The sequence below is a fragment of the Cervus elaphus genome, chromosome 32 (genome assembly GCF_910594005.1).
Source record: "Cervus elaphus chromosome 32, mCerEla1.1, whole genome shotgun sequence".
Taxonomy (NCBI): domain Eukaryota; kingdom Metazoa; phylum Chordata; class Mammalia; order Artiodactyla; family Cervidae; genus Cervus; species Cervus elaphus.
Genome location: NC_057846.1, coordinates 21,890,164 through 21,911,504, shown reverse-complemented (window position 1 = coordinate 21,911,504; position 21,341 = coordinate 21,890,164). Strand labels below are relative to the sequence as shown.

Genomic DNA, 21,341 nt, shown 5'->3' with positions numbered 1-21,341 from the left:
GGAACATTAGGACTTCTTGCCAAGGGAAACTTGTTAAGTGTCCAGGTGGCATAGGAATTAGTTCAACTAGCTTTGTGCAAGTCTGCCCATGGACGCACAGAATTAAATAAAACAGTAACAGAAGAAATACTGGGAACTAGCATCAATATTTACTTAACAAAGTAGATTTGCTTGAAAAATTAACGTTAGCCTTGTTATCACAGTAAGAGTGACAGTTCCTAACTCTTAGTTCTGTGGGAGAACAGATAACAAGGTTACAGATTTGAGGAACGTACTCTTCCTTCATAGGTGTATGTGATGCTGGGACAGAACGTTGAAAGGGTGCCAGCCAGCCAGGCCCTCTTCCGGTTGAGTAGCTGCTTCAATTTCTCCTGGCTTCGGAGGTGAATCTCCCTGCTGATTAATGAACCCAGGGAGTCACAGCTTTAGGTGAGGGATTTGTCTCCTTGAACTGCACACAGGGGTGAGAGACTGTCAGAAGAAGGCTTTGTGATTCTAGAGGCTGCTACATTAGCTTGGGTCCTGCTGTGGGGCTTCCCTGGTTAGTAAAGAATCTGCCTGCCAATGCAGGAGACCCGGGTTCGATTCCTGGATTGGTAAGATCCGCTGGAGAAGGGAATAGATACCCACTCCAGTATTCTTGCCTGGAGAGTTCCGTGGACAGAGGAGCCTGGTGGGCTACAGTCCATGGAGTGCCAATGAACGGAATGCAACTGTGCAACTAACACTTTCTCTTTTTTTGTACCTGCTATAGCAAAGCACGCACCCAGGAAAACGTGGTGAGTGACACAAGATAGCAATTTAATTTTCATTCAGGTCATAGGGCACGTGTTCTGGGTTGGCAGGTGACTCTCCTCTACATGTATGTCCTTAGGGCACTCTGGCTGACGGCGGCTCTACCATCTTCAGGAGATGACTTCCAAGGTCAGGGTAGACTCTTCTGTCTTAGCCGACGGGAATGATGGCATGCCACGTCCAAGGTGAGAGGCGTTCTTCTCTCTTAGGTAAGGGAGAAGAGAACTGTACTCAGGGCTCATTTCTTCAGCAGGAGCTTGGGCACACCAGATTAGGAGGGCTGGAGAAGGCAGGCCCTGTCTCACACAGTCTTTGGAGATAGTCTCTACACTACATCTTAGATTTGTGTATGGAAGGGGTTTATGGAAGGTTGACTCTAAAACTGAAAGGTCTGAGGTGTTATGCACACACTCAGACACCTTTCAAGGCATATCATCATGAAATGCCATATCTCCTCCTTTTTGTACAATTATTGTTATATGTATTATATTTATGTATATCACAACCCCAACAATACATGGTTATAGTTATTAATGTATATAGCTGTATATATTTAAAGAAGTTGATGGAAGAAAGAAGACCAAGTTTGTATTTACAGCATCTTCCGTGTTATCATTCCTGATTCTCTCAACTTGTTTTTGTGGATTTGAGTTGCCATCTGGTGTCGTTTCCTTGGGTTTTCCCAAGTGGTAAGGCATCGCCTTCAATGTGGGAGACGTGGCTTCAATCCTTGGGTCAGGAAGATTCCCTGGAGAAGGAAATGGTAACCCACCCTGGTATTGTGGCCTGGAGAATCCCATGGACAAAGGAACCTGGCATGCTACAGTCCGTGAGGTTGTGTAGAGTTGGACACAACTGAGTGACTTTCACTTTCCTGGTGATGCTGGTGGTAAAGAACTTACCTGCTGTTGCAGGAGACATAAAAGACGCAGGTTCCGTTCCTGGGTGGGGAAGATCCCCTGGAGGAGGGCATGGCAACCCACTCTAGTATTCTTGCCTGGAGAATCCTATGGACAGAAGAGCCTGGTGGCCTGTAGTCCATGGGGTCACAAAGAGTTGGACATGACTGAAGCGACTTATCACGCACACACCTCATTTTCTTACTTTGATGTAGCCTTGCTCACACCCCTCCTTTGTGCCTTTATTGGGAAATAGACTGTATTTCTATATGTTTTTGGCCCAACAATACAATTATATACATTTGTTTCATAAAATTGTTTTTGAAATTAGTTTTTAAAAAAGAGAAGAAAGAAGAAAAATGCTTTTACAGTATCTTTCATAATTATATATACATTGCTGGTGCTTTTTGTTTTTTTCATATAGATTAGAATTACTGCCTGGATCACTTGCTTTCAGTCTGAAGAACTTCTTTCTTGAAAGGCAGATCTACTAGCAGTGAAGTCACTCAGTTTCTGTTTATCTAGGAATGATGTTACTCTGCTTTCGTATTTGGAGGCTAGTTTTGCTGTGTATAGGATTGTCGCTTGGTACGGTTTGGATTTTTTTTTTGTTAGGAGGGGTTTTGAGCGCTTTGGATGTGTCTTCCCACTGCCTTCTGGCTTCCGTTGTTTCTGATGAGAAGTAGCTGTTAATCTTTTTGAGATTCCCTTGTGATAGGCTGTTTTTCAATTGCTGCTTTGAAGAGAATCTCTTTGTCTTTTCCAGCATTTTTAATACACTGTACCTGGGAGTGGCCCTCTCTGCCTTGATCCTGCATCGAGTTCATGGAGATTTCTGAATGAACAGATTCACATTTTTTCATTAAATTTGGAAACTTTTCAGCCATTATTTCTTTGAACCTTTTCCTGCTGTCTCCTGTCTTTCTTCTTCTGGGGCTCCCCTTGTGTGTATCCTGGGACACTTGGTGCTGTTCTGTGTACTTCCATAGCACTCTTCATTTCTCTGTGTTTTAGCTGCATTCATCTGGGGTTAGATTTCTGCATGCTGAGCTGGAAATGAGGACATAGGAAGAGATCTGTGGTTCACATGCCATAGACTCTTGCTGTTCTTGCTGAATCTTGGTAGATTTTTCTTAAATTTTCTTCACTTGCTGTATGCCTTTAGGACACGTTTTAGAGACTTTACAATTTTATAATTTTCATCAGTTAGACTTGTTTCACTAAGAAATGGGTCTGTAGAGCTCTCCACATTGCCGTTTGGAAAGCAGAATTCTTACAATATACTTTTTTATAAATTTAGTTTTTGAATTGTAATATAGTATGCATGGGCCTCCCAAGTGGCTCAGTGGTAAAGAACTTGTCTACCAAAGCAGGAGACATGAGTATGATCCTTGGGTCGGGAAGATCCTCTGGAATAGGAAATGGGGACCCACTCCACTATTCTTGCCTGGAAAATCCTATGGACAGAGGAGCTTGGCAGGCTACAGTATATGAGGATGCAAAAGAACTGGACACCACTTAGTCACTAGACAACAGTATAGTATGCATAACATGAAATTTACCATTCACACCATTTGTAAGTGTTCAGTTCAGTGCCCCGAGGACAGCTCAGTACAATGATGTAACCATCACTGTGCACACCTCCAGAACGTTGTTCATCTTGCAAAACAAGCTCCATGCCCATTACACAATAACCCCTGTCTTTCCTCCCTTTAACCCTGGCGACTGCCATTCTGCTTTCTGTCTCAATGTATTTGACTACGCTAGGTGACTCATATAAGTGAAATAATGTAATTTATGTTCTTTTGCTTCTACTAATTTCACCTCACATCAGCTTTAAAAATTTAAAGGTTTTTAAAAAAATATATATTTTTTTTAGGAATGAACCAACTTTTAAAGGTTGAATCTGCATACCTAAAGCAATGAAATGATGACAAATGTCAAGGGTCTCCACTTCTGCTCTAACATTCAGACACAATGATAATTGAGAAATATCTCACATGAAGTTTCTTATCTTTCTTCCTCATGTTTTGAACTCTGGGTTACTTTTCAAATTTGCAAATTGCTGCTAAGCACATGCTAGCATTAAGTACATTAACATTCCTCAGAACAAATGTCACAGTGAATACAAAACCTGTCCTCTTACCTAGAACATATGGCTTTAACAACAGTGATAATTTTTCATGAACCAGAGTGAACAGTTTGGCTTGTGCCTTTTTTATGAATTCAATCTGTTCTGGTCCCCAGCTTGTAGTACGTCTCTTTCTCTCTGAATGGCTCTCAAAAATGAGATGACAATCTGTAGATGTTTCCCTTTACCACCAAGGGTCCTAATCTTTTGGAAGACGTGGGAACAGATGAAAGTATTTGGTTCTGGGAATGGAAATTACAGATGGATAGAATCCCATTACAATGAGCTTCGCTGGCATTTTCTGTTGAGCAACTAGCTTTGTCCGAGAAAAGGCTTCCTGCCATGTCCAGAAGGAAATGCATAAGGCAAGGTGGGTTTTTATTTATTCCAGAAAAGCAAATACTGTTTATTTCTAGCTTCTTTAAATTCCAGGCAAATGCATTCTTTTGCCAAGAGGATGATTTTCCACATAAAGGCTAAGACTGTGTGTGTGTGTGTGTGTGTGTGTGTGTGTGTCTGTGTTTGCATAGTATGAATCATTCATCTTGTGACTGGAATATAAATGTAACTAAATAAAAGGTGTATTAGAGGTACTTACTTGTTTCATTAATTCGTTTTACACATATTTTAAAAATCCAATTAATTTTTAAAAGTAGAAGCTACAAGCCATAATGTTGCATGACATAGATGCTATCAATGATATAATAACTCACCGAAAGCAAGATTTTGTCAAAATAACACAAGCACAGTAAAAAACCAGCTGGTGTCTCTTAGTTGGGTAGATGCTGTCATTAGTCAAAAGTAAGCACACATGCAAGAAAAATTCTGAGAAAGACCTGTTTTCTAAAACTGACCAAAATATTGACAGCACACCTCTTTGCTGTGGGTACTCTCAGACCTTTTAGAATAGAGCATGTCCAAACACCGCCAGTTATTCTGTGTATTTCTGTCACTAGTTTTTCCTAGTCTTTAAAAGGCTATGTACTACTACTCCGATGTGCCAAAAACACAGGGTTTATTCCGCTAGTTGATAGAGTCTTGTTTCAGACCTTCAGTCTTTCAGACTCTTCAGAGAGAGGAGGAAGGGCTTGGCAATCCGTGCTTTCTCTCCCGGTTTAAGTCCACTTCTCCAGGCGGAGGCTCAAGTGTTCAGAGCACTTCTCCTTGTTTTTTCCTCCTGCAGATGTTGGGCATGTAGACAGGCTTCAGGGTCCTCTTGGTGGTCAGGAGAGGAGGCCTCAAGTCCTCAAGTTGAGGTCCTTGTGCTGCCCGCGGAGAGTGCGGAGCTGACTTCAGGGTTGGCGTCCCCATCGCCCGCTGCCTGCGCGTGGCCGTGGTCCCTGATGACCCCTGTGATTGATGAGCGCGGGTCTCTTCTCCTGTGGTCCCTGCTCCCTCAATCCTGCCTCTGATCTTCCTGCCTTTACTGATGCTATGACTCCTCCTGCCTTCGCTGCCTCCCTTCTCTCCTTCCTTTCTGCCCTTCTCCCTCCTCGCTCCCTCCTTCCCTTCCTCCCTCCTTCCCTTCTGTCTTCTCCTCCACGAGTATTTGTTGAGTACCTGCCGTGTGTCAGGCAGCTAGTCATTAGGCACATGGAGTCCAGGAATGACATTAAGACCCCTGATTCCTTGGAGCCTACATTTTAGTGGAGGCGATCAGACAATAAACAACAAGCAGTGAATCAAATAGAATGTTCAAAGGTGATGAGGGCAGTGGGGAAGAGAAATGAAAAATTAAAGCAGGGTAAATGAGACCATGATGGGGGAAAGGGCAGTGAAGAAGTGAAATAGGGACTTCTCTGGTGATCCAGTGACTAAGACTCCATGTTCTCAATGCAGGTGGCCCAGGTTCAATCCCTGGTTGGAACTACATCCCACAGGCCACAGTGAACAAAGATCCTGTGTCCCTCAGCTAAGACCCGGCACAGCCAAATAAATAAATAAAATATATATATTTTAAAAGCAGATGCAGTTTTTTAAAAAAGTAGTAAAACAGTGGTTGGAAGAGGCAGGGACAGCCAGGTTTTGTGGTACCCAAAGCTTCTAACGTTGGAGTGGGGGATCCACCTTAAGAAACAAATGCAAAATTGGGAATTAAAACTTAGTCCCCAAAGTGAATATTTATGGAATGAGAAAAGGTTACAAGAAATTATAGGCACATTGGAGTTATAGGTCCCTATCTCTTGATGAGGCCAATTACCAGAAATGTTGACATAGAAATACTACCTAACTGTAAACCCACATCCTTTTCTCCACACTCAAATACTACCAGCAGTTTCCAGCCCATGTGGGGGATTGTGCAAGTGATATGCCTGGTGACTTAAACGTCACTAGCTTCACATATCACTCCACCTCTGCAGGTATGTCTAACTGAGAAGAAAATATTTGTCCAGGACTTGAAGGAGGGGAGCGTGTACGCCAAGGACATAGAAATCTGCAAAAGACTGCTCCAGGAAGAGGAAACAGCCAGAGCAAATTCCATAACAGTCTCCATCTGTGCTGCCTGGCTGTTCCGTTCACGAGCACTTTTGCAAGTACTGGGGTGGCAAGGATAGAGGCTGACTAACATCAGCTGGATGAGCTGTACCATCTGCCTGCTTGTTTAATGCCTTGCTTGTGGCAGAAGCTCTCTGATAGACACCATTGTGCCGTGGAAAGATTCTTGCACTTTGCCTCCACTTCCGTAGGTTCATCCATATGTCTCTTCCCTAGACCTCCTGGTCCCCTTCCAGACCTACCTTTCTGATGCCCATAATAGATGTGCCAAAACCATTCACCACTGCCCAAGAGTCCATATACATACTTACCTTGAGCCAATTCTCTCTCAATATAGAGGGATCACCAGGTACAGTGCCCATTTCTTTGCCAGTGCGGTCGCTGGCACCCAGGGGCGCCTCTGAGTGGATTTGCAGGGTAGGAGCAGTCCACTGTAGCTCACTTCAGCACGCCCCATTGACTCATCTTTGAACCAGGCCATTTTTTTTTGGCTGTGCTGGGTCTTCATTGAGGCCTCGGGCTTTCTCTAGTTGTGGAGCATGGGCTCTGGAGGGAGGATTCAGTAGTTGAGGCATGCGGGCTTAGTTGCCCTGCAGCATGTGGGATCTTAGTTCCCATCCTGGGATCAAAGCTGCATCCCCTGCACTGGAAGGCAAATTCTCAACCACTGGACCACCAGGGAGGTCCCTGGCCATTTAAGGAATTCTCAGTGAACTGGACGTAGGTGGGAGGTGAGAGAGAGTTGATGGCACATGTGCTCATGTTCTAAGGCTGTTGTAAAGAATATTGCAAACCAAGCGGCTTAAAACAGCAGAAGTCAGGTGCTGTCCACTGGTGTCTGGCGATGGCGAGGCTAGAGACTGAAATGCACACTGATTTGGGGGGCTGCCTCTCCCCAAAGGGAGGACCTTTTTCTAGTTGCATAAAAAGCTTGCAGAGTTTCCATGGGAGAAGTTTATGGTGTGCTGTTGTCATGGAATTCAGCCCTGTTTTATCAAGGGCAGAGCCAAGGTTAAGGTGACTTGAAGGTTAAAAGATTTTATATCTTTCACATCCCAATTACTTTGTATCTTCTGGAGTCACAGTGGGAAACAAAGCAACACATCCAAGTCAAAAATTAGAAAGAAATTTGGAGGATAAGTGTCACTCAGTTCAGTTCAGTCGATCAGTCGTGTCTGACTCTTTGTGACCCCATGAACCACGGCACGCCAGGCCTCCCTGTCCATCACCAACTGCTGGAGTTTACCCAAACTCATGTCCACTGAGTCGGTAATGCCATCCAACCATCTCACCCTCTGTCGTCCCCTTCTCCTCCTGCCTTCAATCTTTCCCAACATCAGAGTCTTTTCAAATGTATCACTAGCAGCCAGGAAATTCTTTATTATGCATTTGTCTAACAAAAAATAAAAACAAATTCCAAAGCACATCTTGAAAATGGAAGAGGAAGTACCTGAAAAATTCCCGGTGTGTTATAGCTGGCAAATGAGAATAATTTATAGTAATTATCATTACTAGTTACATATGTATGTACAGTGTATGATGTTTCCTTAATTGATTGCTATTTCTTACCTAATATTTATTATTTTATGGATAGAAAATTACTCAGAGGGGTCTCAGTATTTATTGCTTTATTTTTTCTGAACATAAAAATTCATAAGACTTCCATAAGTTTGGGTACAATCGTTGCCTCCACAATTCTTTTTTTTTCCCCCATAAGGTTTTAAGTTATTCAACTATGTATCTTCTGCTGCAGACCTTTTCAGGATCCTAACTTTCCTGTTCAAGAAGATAATACTGTAGATTATGTATTATTTATGTGGGCTTTTTTGTCAGTGGCAGTTACAGTGTGGTTCATGTCTCAAAGCTGATTCCCTTTTTCCCTGTATAGATCAAAATTCCACTTAGTTTTTGACATTTTTTCACTCCTAACATTGAAGATTCTTCTTTTACAACATCTCTTGCAAGTATGGCTTTCTGCTTTCCCAGTGTCACCATCCTAGTTGATACTTAGATTCTCGCAATAGCCTCCTAACCAGTCTTCCTAACTCCAACATCTACTCTTTCCCATCTAACCTCTATAGTGCTCTTAGATTGTTTTCCCCCAACCCCCCTTTCATCATGTCATTCCCCTGGCCAAAATTTTCAGTAGTGCCCCATCATCTCTAGGAGCACTCTCAAAACTCATTTGATTGTGTACATATTAGTAAAGGTATTTTGAGCATGCACCCCAAATATATACATATGTATGTATATTTGCTTATAAATTATACATCAGTACTCACGTCTGTTCATCTACTTAATGTTAACTAAGCTTAACTTTACAATTTCTTAAATAAAAATAATTAGAAATGAAGTTCTAATATTTTTCTCCTGGCATCCCAGAGGAACATTGAGTGCAACTCACTTTGCACTTTACACAATGTGTAAGTAGGATATTTTAAAAAATCAGAGATGGGGCAGTGAGTGCTGTCCCACTGTCCGTGGTGCTGAACTGTGATCGCTGCTGCTGCTGCTGCTAAGTCGCTTCAGTTGTGTCCGACTCTGTGCGACCCCATAGATGGCAGCCCACCAGGCTCCCCCGTCCCTGGGATTCTCCAGGCAAGAACACTGGAGTGGGTTGCCATTTCCTTCTCCAATGCATGAAAGTGAAAAGTGAAAGTGAAGTCGCTCAGTCGTGTCTGACTCTTCGCGACCCCATGGACTGCAGCCTACCAGGCTCCTCCGTCCATGGGACTTTCCAGGCAAAGAGTACTGGAGTGGGTTGCCATTACCTTCTCCGAACTACCACATAATTGTATATATCTTTCGACCTACAGATACTGGGGATTCCTGTCTATTTTCCCCCTTATTTTTGAAACAAAAAGAAATGTTATAGGCTATCATCTCAATAAGATTCTAGTTCCTGACATGAAACTCCAGAGGAGTAAAGTAAACATTCTCTTTCCTCCATACTGAAGGAACAAAGTTATCATTTTTTTCCTTGGAAAGATGCAGACTGACAATAAAAAGAAATGGAGGGTTTAAGTAAGCCTCTATATTAGCTGAATAATTGCACTTTTCTGTTGAAAAAACAAAGACAAGGAAGATGTTGAAAGAAGATTCTAATACTGATGTTTTCTTAACTTTATAGCTTCATAACCGAGAATGATTGAAAACAAGAGAAAGAGTTGCTGTCAAAGATTATACAGTACAATGAAGTTGTACAGTGGGGCTCAAGAATATAAATGTTAGCAGGTACATGAATACTTCTGTGACTGTTGGCTATTAGAAACAAGACTGTAAATTTCTGCCTTGAGGAAGATTCTGATGATCTATAAAATGTCAACTGATGTTGTCACAAATCAGTGGTTCATATGAAACTCATAAAGATTATAGAACCTGCAGCACTTGTTATATAAATGATGAAAGAGTATTTCCTCTGTAAATCTCCAGCTAGCTACAGTTCAGCTGAATGCAAATTAGAAAGCTTAAGAGAGACCCAAAGTGTTGAAAAATAGTTAGGTTTCTCATCAAAGTAAATATATACTGAGAAATTAGAAAAACAGAACAATATCTGTTATTAATGGTTCTACTGTAATGCCACTAGAGAATTTATAACCATTATAGCAACTTCTAGTAGACCATTTTAAAACTTACTTTTTCTTTTCTATTGCAGCAAATCTCTGGTCACTTGATAATGAGAAAAACTAGTGTTTGAGTGTGGATATCACCACCAATGTTCGACTTTAATACTGACTATAATACTTGACTGACTCAATTCATTGAAATCTTTTTTGATGAAAGTTTTAAGTGTATATTTCCATTTAATAAATATTTGTTTGAGAATGTTATGTGCCAGACCATGTGGATATAGAGATTAAAAAGAGACTGATATTTAGGATACCAGACCACCTTACCTGCCTCCTGAGAAATCTGTATGCAGGTCAAGAAGCAACAGTTAGAACCAGACATGAAACAACAGACTGGTTTCAAATTGAGTAAGCAGTAGGTCAAGGCTGTATATTGTCACCCTGCTTATTTAACTTCTATGCAGAGGACATCATGCGAAACTCTGGCTGAATGAAGCACAAGCTGGAATCAAGATTCCTGGGAGAAATATCAATAACCTCATACATGCAGATGACACCACCCTTATGACAGAAAGTGAAGAAGAACTAAAGAGCCTCTTGATGAAAGTGAAAGAGGAGAGTAAAAAAGTTGGCTTAAAACTCAATACTCAAAAAACTAAGATCATGGCATCTGGTCCCATCACTTCCTTACAAATAGATGGGGAAACAGTGGAAACAGTGAGAGGCTTTATTTTCTTGGGCTCCATAATCACTTCAGATGGTGACTGCAGCCATGAAATTAAAAGACACTTGCTCCTTTGAAGAAAAGCTATGACAAACCTAGACAGCATATTAAAAAGCAGAGACGTTACTTTTTCAGAAAGGTCTGTCTAGTCAAAGCTATGGTTTTTCCAGTAGTCATGTATGGATGTGAGAGTTGGACTGTGAAGAAAGCTGAGCGCCAAAGAATTGATGCTTTTGAAGTGTGGTGTTGGAGAAGACCCCTGAGAGTCCCTTGGACTGCAAGGAGATCCAGCCAGTCCATCCTGAAGGAAATCAGTCCTGAATAGTCACTGGAAGGACTGATGCTGAAGCTGAAACTCCAGTGCTTTGGCTATCTGATGCAAAGAACTGACACTTTAGAAAAGACCTTGATGCTGGGAAAGATTGAAGACAGGAGGAGAAGAGGACAACAGAGGATGAGATGGTTGGATGGCATCACGGAGTCGGTGGACATGAGGTTGAGCGCGCTTTGGGAGTTGGTGATGGACAGAGAAGCCTGGTGTACGGCAGCCCATGGGGTCGCAAAGAATCAGACACGACTGAGCGGCTGAACTGAACTGAACTGATACTTAGGAATTTAATGATCCAGTGAAGGACACAGACAAGAAGATAAACTAATATCACTGTATTATATTTCTTGATAGATATATAAACAGAATAGCCTGTCAGCACACAGAGAAGTTCCTAATCAGACTGGGACAGCCTTCCCAGATGAGATGATGCCTGAGTTCACTCTTTCAAGGGCAGTAGGAGTCAGCTAGGAAAACAAACAGAAGAAAGTCATTCCAGAGGAAGAAAGCAGTGTGTGCAGAGGTACAAGGCAATCAAGTAAGATTTTGAAATTAAATGCACTCACTATGGTGGCACAATGGATATGAATGGACAAAAAACAAGATCAGAAAGAGCTATGTAGAGGACTCTAAGGAGTTTAGATGTTCCCTGAGAATAAAGGGGAGATAAAGGAAAAAAGGATTCTGAGCAGTGAAGGGACATGATGCTGTTTTCAGATTTTATAAAGTCCTTCTGACAGTAATGTAAGGAGTAGATTCAGAAGTAGTGTCTAAAAGAGGGAGACGATTTTGGAATATGACAGAAATACTGAGTCATCAGTCATTGAAAGTAAAGATGGAGAATAAGAGAAGAATTTAAATATATTTAGGCTGTAGTTTCAACAGGACATATTGAGCAATAACCTTTAGGGAAAGAAAGAAAGAAGAGTCACAGATAACCCCAAAGTTTTGTGTGGGAAAAGGCTGTTTCGTGCAGGAAAAGGATGTCCCTTGCTGAGCACAGGGTTACAGAAGGAGGAACATATCTAGGGGAGAGATGTCCAGCAGGAAGAAATAGAATTGATTTTGAATTTCCGAAGAGCATTGCTAGCTCAAAGGAGATATTTGAGAACCATCAGTGGTAGGTGAAACTCTGTGTAGGATCCTCAGAGTGTGTAGAGTGAAGAGAAAGCCAGGTAAAGTCTGCAGGGAAAGATAATATTTAAGTAGTGACTGAAGGAAGAGGAACTATCCGAGGAAGAATAAATTTGAGTAAGCGGAGAGGTCAGAAGAAATCAAGGAGAATGTGTATCATGGAAGACCGTGGAGGGGCATTTCCAACAGGGGAGACAGTGAGTAAGACTGAAGTCTCTATGTGACTCACCCTCGTTGGTCATTTTTTTTTTTTAAGTTTTTTTTTCATTTATTTTTATTAGTTGGAGGCTAATTACTTTACAATATTGTAGTGGTTTTTGTCATACATTGACATGAATCAGCCATGGATTTACATGTATTCCCATCCTGATCCCCCCTCCCACCTCCCTCTCCACCCAATTCCTCTGGGTCTTCCCAGTGCACCAGGCCCAAGCACTTGTCTCATGCATCCAGCCTGGGCTGGTGATCTGTTTCACCCTAGATAATATACATGTTTCGATGCTGTTCTCTTGAAACATCCCACCCTCGCCTTCTGCCACAGAGTCCAAAATTCTGTTCTGTACATCTGTGTCTCTTTTTCTGTTTTGCATATAGGGTTATCGTTACCATCTTTCTTAAATTCCATATATATGCGTTAGTATACTGTATTGGTCTTTATCTTTCTGGCTTACTTCACTCTGTATAATGGGCTCCAGTTTCATCCATCTCATTAGAACTGGTTCAAATGAATTCTTTTTAATGGCTGAGTAATATTCCATGGTGTATATGTACCACAGCTTCCTTATCCATTCGTCTGCTGATGGGCATCTAGGATGCTTCCATGTCCTGGCTATTATAAACAGTGCTGCGATGAACATTGGGGTGCACGTGTCTCTTTCAGATCTGGTTTCCTCGGTGTGTATGCCCAGAAGTGGGATTGCTGGGTCATATGGCAGTTCTATTTCCAGTTTTTTAAGAAATCTCCACACTGTTCTCCATAGCGGCTGTACTAGTTTGCATTCCCACCAACAGTGTAAGAAGGTTCCCTTTTCTCCACATCCTCTCCAGCATTTATTGCTTGTAGACTTTTGGATAGCAGCCATCCTGACTGGCGTGTAATGGCACCTCATTGTGGTTTTGATTTGCATTTCTCTGATAATGAGTGATGTTGAGCATCTTTTCATGTGTTTGTTAGCCATCTGTATGTCTTCTTTGGAGAAATGTCTGTTTAGTTCTTTGGCCCATTTTTTGATTGGGTCATTTATTTTTCTGGAATTGAGCTGCAGGAGTTGCTTGTATATTTTTGAGATTAATCCTTTGTCTGTTGCTTCGTTTGCTATTATTTTCTCCCATTCTGAGGGCTGTCTTTTCACCTTGCTTATAGTTTCAAAATTTATATTATTGGTACTGAGTTACTGAAGTCGAGAAACCCATAGTAGGTTTCTTGCTAAGTTGCTTCATTCATGTCCAACTGTTTGTGACCCCGTGGACTGTAGACTGCCAGGCTCCTCTGTCCATGGGATTCTCCAGGCAAGAATACTGGAGTGGGTTGCCATTTCCTCCTCCGGGGCATCTTCCCGATCCAGGGACCGAACCCGCATCTCTCATGTCTCCTGCACTGGCAGGCAGGTTCTTTACCACTTGTGCCGTTCTATTCATACTAGATACTAAATATATTAATAAAAATATTAGAAATTTAAAAATAAATTACTTAAAATATACACGTCAGATTATAGATATCACAGCTAACAATCATGGCCAGATCCGTGTATCTTCCCTCTTGTATTCTTATGAATATGCCAGAGGTGTCATTTCTTATTGTGCTTGAAGCCAAGCATTTAACCATATAGAGCAACTCTTCCTGAGATTCCCCAGTGTAAAAATGAAATTTTATGTTCTAGAAATGAACTCTAATATACGGCTGAATGGATCCTTTTGAGAGATTCTTTATAAATGCCATAATATAACTACTTTGCACTCGCAAGTTCAGCCATTCAGGTTTTTATATTTGTCATAATGTCAGAAATTACCCTGAGGTGTCCAGAGAATAGAAATACTTTGAATATGAGGGAAATGTACTCAGAGTTCTCAACACTGTCACGTAAATGTTCAACCTAAATAGTTGAGTGAGAAGAATATATTTAATAAGGTTTATTCCATGAGTTAGGGTCATAACAGTTTATAATAATCTCAAAAAAGAATGCTGAAATCTAAATCTGGGATGCTCATCTTTAGGGTTAAAATACAAGTTAGTTGAAAGTCAGTGCATTGGTTTTAACGGATGTCTGTGCAACGACACATCTAGAGTCAATATTGCCTAAGAGGTGGGATGGCGTAGATGAGTAGGAGCTGGTGCACACTTCCCAAAGGGATACAAATTTTAGACGGATCATCTGCTCAGTTTTCTCCTGGTTTCTCAAAGGAGATGCAGTCTTTTGTGTCTTATATCTGCCTGCTTAACCAAGATGTGGATTGAATAAAAGTTGACCGGTTTGTTTACAACTAGTTACTTTGTTAGAAAAGAAATGTAGGCATCATCTCTGTGAGAGTATTGGTTGCCATAAACCACCACCAACAAAAAATACAATAATTCCTTCAACTTACCACCTTGAAAATTTTCAAAACTAAAGAAAAGTCGAAAGAGTAGTGCATTTATTTAAGTTTCATCCAGAAACACCAGTTGGTAACATTTGGCCACATTTGCTTGGTCAGTCTTTATGTGGGGACGCGTGTGTGTTTGTGTGTGTGTTTAATGGTTTTATTTGAACCATTTGAAAATAAGTTGTAGACATCAAGAAACATATTCCCACCAAAATGAAGAAATCTGTATAACTATAGCAGCATTAGCAAACCCAAGAAGTTTAATGTGATGGCTCAGCCTGCAAAAAATCTGCCTGCAATGCAGGAGACACAGGAGACATGGGTTCAAGTTCAGTCCCTGGGTTGGGAAGATCCCCTGGAGAACGAAATGGCACCCCATTCCAGTATTTTTGCCTAAAAAACCCCAAGGATATTGTAGAATATCCCACAATCTGTATTGTGTATTATCAGTATATTAGGGCTGCCATAACAAAGTACCACAAATAGGTGGCTTGAACCAACAGAAATGTGTTGATTCACAGTTCTGGAGGCTGTTGGTTCAAGATTAAGGAGCTGGCAGGGCCACACTCCCTCAAAAGGCTCCAAGAAAGTATTCTTTCTTGCCTCTGCCAGCTTCTGATTTCCCTCGGCCTTGGCCAACATAACTCCAATCTCTACCTTTGTCTTCATATGATGGTCTTAGAAGAAATACCACTCGTTGGATTTAGGGTCCACCCTACTGCAGCATAACCTTATTTTGACCAGCTAATTACACCTACAAAGACTCTATTTCCAAATAAGGTCACATTCTGAGATACTGGGGATAAGGCCTTCAATGTATGAATTTTGTGGGATATTCTACAGGAAAACTAGTTGATTCTTTAAAAATATTCATGCTGGCACTTCCTTGGCTGTCCAGTGGCTAAGACTCCTGCTCCCAATGCAGGGGGTCTGAGTTTGATCCCTGGCCAGGGAACTAGATCCCACATGCCTCATCTAAGACCCTGCACAGGCAAATTTTGGGGGAGACACAATTCGACACAACAGTGAGATTATTTCCTTATGATTGAATTGAGCTTGAAGTTTTTTGTCGAGAATACTTTGCAGGTGATGTTGTGTTCACTTCCCTTCGAATCTGTTTGTCCCATCATTGAGGATGCTAAATTTTTCCATTGAGTTAAGATGTGGTCTGCCAGATTTCTTTTGTTATTAATAAATAATCTGTGAGAGTGGGAACAAAGTGGAGACCGGAGTTAAGGTGAGTCATTATTTGGAAACTCTTCTAAAAGCACAGGTAGTGGAGGGGAAAGCAAGGCAGGGCAGGAAAGCAGCCTATATGGGGTGGACGTCAAGCCAACCACAGCTGTGGTCATGGAGCTTAACCCTACTTGGAACCAGTGTAGAAAGAACCCTTCCCTCTCCTGGGTTGTGGACCACTGGGGTGGGGCTGAGTTGCTCTGTTCAGCCAACAGTCATGTCCGACTATTTTCAACCCCATGGACTGCAGCATGCCAGGGCTTCCTGTCCCTCACTATCTCCCAGAGTTTGCTCAAACGCACGTCCATCGAGTCGGTGATGCCACCCAACCATCTCATCCTCTGTCGCCTCCTTCTCCTCCTGCCTTCAATCTTTCCCAGCATCAGGGTCTTTTCCAATGAGTCGGCTCTTAGCATCAGGTGTCCAGAATATTGGAGCTTCAGCTTCAGCATCAGTCCTTCCATTGATTTCCTTTAGGACTGACTGGTTTGATCTCCTTGCAGTCCCTTGGACTGTCAAGAGTCTTCTCCTGCACCACAGTTCTCTGGAATTTCCACCCTCCCCAGCTTACAGGCCGAGCTGGCGCCGGGACCCTAGAAAGCCCTCAGACCTTTGTGTGCTTATGATTCACAATGTTAAGGCTGGGGCTGGGGGGCGAGGAGGGCAGGTAAATTATTTCCTTCCTTTCTCACTGGTTCCATCCAGGGTCAGCTGAGTTCTATGTCTGGAAGAACTTCTTCGCTCTTACTCTCTCTCCTTTTCTGTATCTCTGCCTTCCTGTTGGCATTCATCCCACCAGACTTTCCTGAGTGGTCAAGGGCATGGAGAATTGGTTTTTTTCTTGGAGGGTCTTGGGAAGCTGCTAGTAGTCTGGAGTAGAAGGATTAGATGTTTCAGATCCCTCTGGCTGGAGCTTCTATGAGACAGACCCCTCTCTCTCTTGCTGAGATTGATAGCCTGCCATGTTTGACTCTGGGATCAATCTCACTTTTCTGAAACTCGTCCCTGGTCTCCTTCTTCATAGCAGTCTCTCACGGGCAGTCAGACTGGCAACATGTCAAACAAAGCTCGGGGCCAGGAACTTCACCATCTGTAATGGTAAGTGGGAGGGCAGAGAGATTGGCAGAGATTCCTGGAACCCTTGAAGAGACTCAGAGCCTCAAGATCTACATAGTTTACTTCTGTAAACCCTCTCCAGGGAAGTGACTGTCCAGACAGCGTGTTTTAGTCCATTGCCCAGTAATACACAAAAGGCTGAAGGCTGATGGTCATTACCTGCAGGTGTACTGGGAGTGCATGCCCAGGGGCATGGTTGGTATTCAGTTTCCCATCGTTACCTGGACCACAGCCTCTACCCCGCCTCTCACCTGTTTCAGGAACACATGTGTGACAGTTGGCCCCTAGTGGGGTCATCTTTGTCACACTGGAGTCCCCTGCAACTATTGCGAATGGTTTAGAGTGCGTGTAAGAGATCACCCACGTCACCAGGGTGTTCCCCACGCTAGGGCACCCTACCTCAGCGTGAAAACATCGTCCATCCAGAGCACCTGGTTTCCAGCAGAGGTGATGCAGGTGCCACTCCTGTCCTCTTGGGTGACCAACAAGGTCAGTACTCCAGGACGAAGGGGGTCCTTGCAGGAGGTCAGGCTGCAGCAGACGCGGCTGAGTCTCCTCTGAGCCTAGAGGACTAATCGTGACACTCGCTGGCTGATTCTCATCAAAAGTGGTCCCACCACGCACCCTAACTCGACCTTGCCTGTATGCTGAGATGCTGAGAGGTTAAAAAAATGGAAGATTCATGGTTTTTGCTTGTTTTTAAGAAATGAGGGAAGGGAAAATTGAAGATGAAATAAGGGAAAACTAAGGAGCAAACTACTTGAGAAGGGATCCCGTCTCAAGCAGAGATGAGATCCGGAAAACACAGGAAGGATCGCCCTTGACAGGAAAGGAAGCTGTTTGCTCAGCTGCCAAAGGAAGGGAAAAATGGACAACAGTACAGGTGAAGGTAAATTTGTAAATCAGATAGTGTGAAGGTCTTCTTTTCTCAGTCAAGTAAAAGGTGAAGTATCAGTAATGGAAGATGTGAGGAAGGCACTAGGATAGGCGGAAGGTTTGAGAGGAGAGGAGAGACAGTTCTGTTGGAGACGAGGACGGTAATCTTACCAGCAGACAAACCTCGGCTCGCTGGGTTGCGATGACACCCCACATCTGGGGTGTGGGATAGTGAAGTTCAAAGTAAAAAGTGCAGCTGTTAGTCATTCAGTCATGTCTGACTCTTTGTGACCCCGTGGACTGTAGCCCACCAGGCTTCTCTGTCCATGGGATTCTCCAGGCAACAATACTGCAGCGGGTAGCTATTCTCTTCTGCAGGGATCTTCCCGACCCAGGGGTCGAACCCACGTCTTCTGCATTGCAGGCAGGTTCTCTACTGCCTGAGTCACTGGGGAAGCCCAGTGAAGTTCAGTGTGAAGCCAGTTTGCCCTGTTGTGTAAATCTGGAATAGTTCACTGCTGGGGGCAGGCGTGGGTCTGTTCAGGCAGGTGTGATGGCGGGAAAGACAGGCGAGGTGATTAAAGGCTAAGCAGTGGAGTCTCATCTGGAGAATAAATACAAAAAAAGGAAATCAACGTTCAAATGTTCGCTGGCTTTGCCATCTACTAGCTGTGCGATCTCGGCCAAGATTCTTAAGTCTCTGACTCAATTTCCACATTTTAAAAATGGAGTTAGTATTAATAGTAGAAGGAATTCTATTAGCAGTTAATAGGATTAATAGAAACAGTTGTATATGTAGCAACTTAACCACAATGTCTGGCATACAGTATATTATATTTGTGAACTCGATATCCATCCCTTTTTCATGATGGCACAATGTAGGAACAAGGACAGTATAGCACAGTGGCAGGCTCCAGAGTCAAATGCTTGAAATTGACTCCCAGCTTCATCACTTACTATCTGTCTGGAATTGGGTAAGTTACTCAACTTCTGGAGTCTCAGTTTTCTAATCTGTGAAATGGGTATAATTCTATTTCTCCATGAATGCTCAGTAAGTTTTAGTGCTGCTGCTGGTGGTAGTGGTATTTCCAAACATTTAACACGTTTCCAGAGGGTGTCGATTGCATTACTATTTTTATGATTTCTAGAAAGTGGGTTAACTGAAAGTGTAGAGCTCACCAGAAACTGTAGATCTGGCCTCTGGTTGGACAAATTCTTCAAAATTCTGAAAAGTGCAGGTATTGATAAAATAAAACCTGTGCAGTGACAACTAATATGTCATTTTTTTTTTTTAAGTAAAACTGTTGAATGAAAGTAAAAGGTCAGCCACTTCAAGAGGTCATGTAATTTGATTATAATGTAATGGACTCCACAAGAGTCAGTCTTGTTATTTTTGAGTTACAGCTAGAATGCTTACTCTCTTTTGGATATAGGAAGCTTTGGTGAGCCTAGTGACTATGTCACTGGATATCAGTTTATGATAAAAGTACACACACATCTATTAATATTCTGTCTGGCTTCAAGCCTTGATACTAAAAATATGCCTAGCATATGTCATACTGGTTTTCATATAATCACTAAACTCATTATTTTCCCCAGTTATCATCCTCTATTTGATAACTCAAGTACTAATGAATTTCATGCAATATTTGCTATTGTCAGAGAAGAACCCTGGTAGATTTTCAGTTATTATCTCAGTTGATGATACAAGTCTGAATTCAGAAATATAATTCAAATTCTTTTGAAGCCGTGTGAGATCTGTTTGCTTCATTTTCTGCTCCATGTGTGAAGCAATTAACTTTGGTTATATTAATACAATACTTTACTGTACTAAAAGAAAAATTATTCCAACTTTTTTCAAGTAAACCACCTTTTTTTAAAAAAAAATTTAAAATCACAGACCTAAGAATACCAAAACTCCTGGAAGGTAGAACCTGGCCAAGAACAATCCAGTGAAAATATTGAAAATTGCTGTTTTACCAGCCAAATGCTGTTGCCAAATTAAAGGGAGGAACGTGGGTCATGGCCCTTTCTCACTCTTCCTTTGATCCGTCTTTTGACAGAAGTACTCATGGAAAGGATTTGTGTCTAGTTCAGATGTTTCAGATGAGTAGAATTGTACGGTATTCATCCTTTTGTGACTGGCTTATTTCACATTTTCCAAGAAGTCCTGAATTTTTATTAAGTACTCTTCCATGTCTGATTTTTAAGAATTTTTTTCCTAACACATGGTCAGGAAAGTATTATCTTGAATTTTCCTCTAGATCTCTGCCGATGAAGTAGTAGCCACTGGCCATCCGTGACGTGCATGCATGCTAGGTCGTTTCAGTCGTGTCTGACTCTTTGAGACCCTATGGACCCCTCCAGGCTCCTCTGTCCTTGGCAAGAATACTGGAGTGGATTGCCATGCCCTCCTCCAAGGGATCTTCCCCACCCAGGGAACTAACCTGGATCTCTTAAGTCTCCCGCATTGGCAGGCATGTTCTTTTACCACTAGCGCCACGTGGGAAGCCACTGGCCATTTATGGCTCAGCTGGTAAAGAATCCGCCTGCAACATGGGAGACTTGGGTTTGATCCCTGTGTTGGGAAGATCCCCTAGAGAAGGAAAAGGCTACCCAATCCAGTATCCTGGCCTGGAGGATTACATGGGCTGTATAGGCCATGGGGTTGCAAAGAGTTGGACGCTGAGTGACTTTCACTTTCACTTTTCAAACTTAAATTAACTAAAATTTAATTTAATTTAAAAGACAGTTTCTCAGTTGCACTGGCCACATTTCAGGGGCTCAATAAGCACACATAACTAGTGGCTAATGAATTGGGCAGTGCAGAATTATAGAACATTCTACCATCATAGAAAGTTCTCTTGGACAGCACTGATCTCCAAGTTTTATTGTTTACTTTTCACATTTGGATCTGCAGTCTGCCTGGAATTAATTTTTGTGTTCATGTTTGGTAGTGGTCAAGTTTTAACTTTGTCCATATGGGCCTCCAACTATTCTGGCACTATGGATTTTCCCCCTACTGCTCTGCAGTTGCTAACATGGTAATTTATAAAGTCTCTGTTCATAAGTGAGCTTGTTTATGGATTCTCTTTTATGTTCCAGTAACATATTTCTCTACCTTTGTGCTGATAAAGTGTGATTGGCTTACTTGTTTAAGTATGATTTTAAACCTAAAAAGACCAAGTCTACATTTCTTTTGCTAGACAGCATTACAGCCCAAAGTAAAAGTTAAATCTAAACTCTAGAAAAGATAGGAAATTTTTTTTTATTGTGTCTGGGTATTGTGACTTGAAATTCTTCAGACTACAAGTGAGTTAATGCCTGACACTGCCTTTTTTTAGACAATTGCTAGTCTTTTTAAAATTTTTTTGTCTGCTCTGGATCTTAGTTGCTGCATGAGAACTCTTAGTTGTGGCTTGTGGGCTATATTTCCCTGACCTGGAATCGAACTTGG

At 42.1% G+C, this 21,341-nt stretch overlaps 1 protein-coding gene and 1 long non-coding RNA gene across 3 annotated transcripts in view; both read left to right on the top strand.

Moving 5' to 3' along the window:
* DCTD (dCMP deaminase) overlaps positions 1-21,341 on the top strand; it is a 117,241-nt gene that overhangs the window by 58,767 nt on the left and 37,133 nt on the right. The gene's annotated exons all lie outside the window — the stretch shown is intronic.
* LOC122687917 lies at positions 899-10,063 on the top strand. Its single transcript, XR_006339263.1, has 3 exons — positions 899-980; positions 9,452-9,555; positions 9,977-10,063. It is a non-coding gene; the product is annotated as an uncharacterized LOC122687917 (long non-coding RNA).